Source organism: Stenella coeruleoalba, assembly GCF_951394435.1.
Source record: "Stenella coeruleoalba genome assembly, chromosome: X".
In the NCBI taxonomy this organism is placed as follows: Eukaryota; Metazoa; Chordata; class Mammalia; order Artiodactyla; family Delphinidae; genus Stenella; species Stenella coeruleoalba.
In genome coordinates, this window is record NC_137152.1 from 47,084,021 (window position 1) to 47,087,437 (window position 3,417).

General features: G+C 44.5%; 1 pseudogene across 1 annotated transcript; it reads right to left on the reverse strand.

Moving 5' to 3' along the window:
* Positions 1-1,617: 1,617 nt before the first annotated feature.
* LOC307180581 (germ cell-less protein-like 1) lies at positions 1,618-2,767 on the reverse strand (annotated as a pseudogene). Its single transcript has one exon. The product of its transcript is annotated as a germ cell-less protein-like 1 (transcript).
* Positions 2,768-3,417: the final 650 nt, after the last annotated feature.

A 3,417-nucleotide genomic window follows, 5' to 3' on the forward strand; every position in this document is an offset into this window, starting at 1 on the left:
AAAGGTCACAAAGCACAGAGCTGATATCCTTGTGCTATGCGGCTGCTTCCCACTAGCTATCTACCTTACAGAGAGGGAAGGGTGAGCTGTGACAAAGCAAGAGAGAGGCATGGACATATATACACTAACATACCTTATCCTTTTGATTACCGGCCTGGACTGCTTGTCTTTTGATCACATTTCCAGATGCCAAGTAATTCCCACTATAATTCAAAGCATTCCGTTCCAGAGGTTACCAGTCCTGTTCTTAAGTGGGAAAGAGTCTTTCCAAATACAATTTGAACATCAAAGGTTTCTGAAGAGCAAAGGCCATCAACTTGCTTAGAGTACTTTCTCTGGGGCATAAATAATTCATGACTCTATGCCACAGAAAAACTATATTTAGTACAGGAATAATCTCACAGAATTAATCTTCTTATTTCCACTCCACCCCCAATATAGGGTGTTATAATATTTGAAATGTTTCTCTGGGGTTAAAATGCTAGGGAAGTTTAAGTCTAACTAACATCAAGATATGCTTAGGTTCATAAAAAGAAATGAAATTGGGTTACTTGTAGTGAGGTGGATGGGACTAGAGTCGGTCATACAGAGTGAAGTAAGTCAGAAAGAGAAAAAAATGCCATATGCTAACACATATATATGGAATCTAAGAAAAAAAAATGGTTCTGATGAACCTAGGGGCAGCAGAAGAATAAAGACGCTGATGTTGAGAATGGACTTGAGGACACGGGGAAGGGGAAGAGTAAGCTGGGAGGAAGTGAGAGAGTAACATTGACATACATACACTACCAAATATAAAACAGATAGCTAGAGGGAAGCAGCTGCATAGCACAGGGAGATCAATTGGTGCTTTATGACCATCTTGAGGGCTGGGATAGGGAGGGTGGGAGGGAGACTCAAGAGGGAGGGGATATGGGTATATATGTATACATATACCTGATTCACTTTGCTATACAGAAGAAACCAACACAACATTGTAAAGAAATTATGATCCGATAAATATGTTAAAAAAAAAGATATGCTTAGGTTGAGGAGCAACCAATAAAAAGAGGATCATCAGTGTGCACCAGCAGATGTGCTTACACACTGAGAGACCATTGAAACCAAGTAGCAGCTCTAAACACACCAACTGAAAGAGAAATGAAACTTATTTTAACATTCATTTAATCAAACTAAAGGAAGCACATATTTTAAGAGAGTTTCACTAAGAGTAGTAGAGTAGGTAGGCTCACATATAGGTAGGTCACATATGGCTGTATAACATATGGTTATACTGCACTATTCAAGTCAATAGCTCTTTGTCTTCACAGAAATGATGGGCCGATCAGGCGGTGGTGGTGTCGATGGATCCTAAACCAGGAGGACAGGTTGCCACATTAACAGCCCAAATGAGTTCTGGAGGTGTTTGGGGGCTTCAAAATTTGTCCTCTTCATATGCTCAGGTAAACAATGTCAAGTATTATGAGCTACAGTTCAACAAAGCCTCTGACAGAGTTGGTTACCACAGATGGGCAAGCCTGGTTGGTTCCATAGAAGGAGCTGGCATCTGGACGAAGCTGGTCATCCCTGACCCCAGGAAAGAGCTGCTCAGTTCTCTGAGCTTTTTTGCAGGGATCCTCACTCTGGGCAACGCCCCTCTTGGTGGAGGTATAAGAAGTTACAGGCCACATATATGGGGAAAACCACGTCGTGGTTTTCCAAGTTCACTACCTCGAGCTCTTGAGCCTTTCTCAGGGAAAGCATCTGGTATTTTGTGTCCTTCCTGAAAACGACTCTCCCAGCCCTGTGCAAGGAAGACAGGAGCAGGGAGAACACGACCATTCTCTGCCAGAGTAAGCTGACCTGACCCCGAGGCTGCAGGACTTGTTCAATGCACTGCACCGGAAAGTGATGTGCTAGTTGACGTAGCACATCACCAGGTCCCAGCTGAAGTTGAAGCCTTCCCACCGCCAGCTGCACTGTTTGTCCCTGTGGAGTTGGCCCCCCGCACCGCATGTTGTTCCCCTGGGGTTCGGACACGTAGACGTCCATGAGACAGAGCTTTCTGGTCTGCTCAGCCCGGAGGGGGACAAGCCAATGCTCTTTGTACACTGGTGACAGCCAAGCGGCAGGGATCATCGCATCCTGGCGGATGACGCGTGCCGATGTCAGGTCCCAGATTATGTAGGCAAGCCACAGCTACTGGAAAAAAGGCTCTGCCCTGCTCGGTCTTAAGGAGAGGGGTGCCCTCCGACTCCCTCCTGGACCTGGCAAACCACGAGTCATTGTCAGATAATAGGGCTCTGTGTGGGCCCCTCCATATCGGCTGCAGCTGCAAGAATATTCAGTTTTTCAACATGGTTTACAAGTCCATCTCCACCTCCATCACCAAGAGCTCTGAAGAGGCAATGACCGCTTTCATGAGATCCAGGCTGACATCTCACAATAGCTCCTAACTACACTGGGTCATCACGTTGTCCAGCAGCCACTGAAGACACATGGTCCTGATGTTCTGGGGTCCATAGCTTTCAGCAGAGTTGTAGTAGCTGCACATGGTCTGGGCACTACAGTCTCTTCATGACCTCCCCGCACTGCTGAATCAGCTCGTCCAGTTGCAGCATGCTGGCTGTGGCCAGGATGGCGACGACTCGTCCGGGTGAGATGAGCATGGAGTCTTGGTACAGGGAACCTAAAGCCTCGTGCAGTGCCTCATGATCAATGTTCTCGTCAGGCATCTGCAACTCTATAGTATCCATGCCAAGCACTCCTGCCAAGCACCACTGAACATGCAGCCTTTATGTAGACCCTCTTATCAGCTCCTCTGTAAAGTTATATAACAGAGAATATTAAAAATGTAACATATGGTTATACTGCACTATTTCAATTATGTAAATATTCTCCTTAGGCAGGGTCAAATGATCTTAGAGGCTTGCCATTTTCAAGAGGTTTTTGATTGTTAGTAGTTTCCCTTAAATTGTACTTTCCTTGTCATTGAAAGATCCAGATTCTCTCTGCAACACATCATTTGTTTAGCATATTACAATTGTCAGTGCAGTATTTAATATTTTCCATTTCTGCAAAAATGGAAAACCATCTCATTCATTCCTCATTTACTTTCACTGTAAGTTTGTTACTTGCTAAGTCTTGTGTGTGGTGCTGGTAATCCAAAGTCCTTGCCTCAAACATTCAAAAATCTAGGAGTGAAAAATAATACAATGAAATAACTGCAGCCATATGGGGAGAAATGTTTGATCAAGGCCTGATGGGAGTACAGTTGAAGAAAGATATATATCTGCCTTGGAGGTGTGAAAAACGGTGGTCTTTGATCCAGATCTCAGACCACGAGGAATGAGTAGTTGTTTGCAAGAAACAAGGAAAGTGCCAACAGAGAGCTCAAGATGTTCAAACAGGTGGAGAGGGAACAAAAATAAAAACATT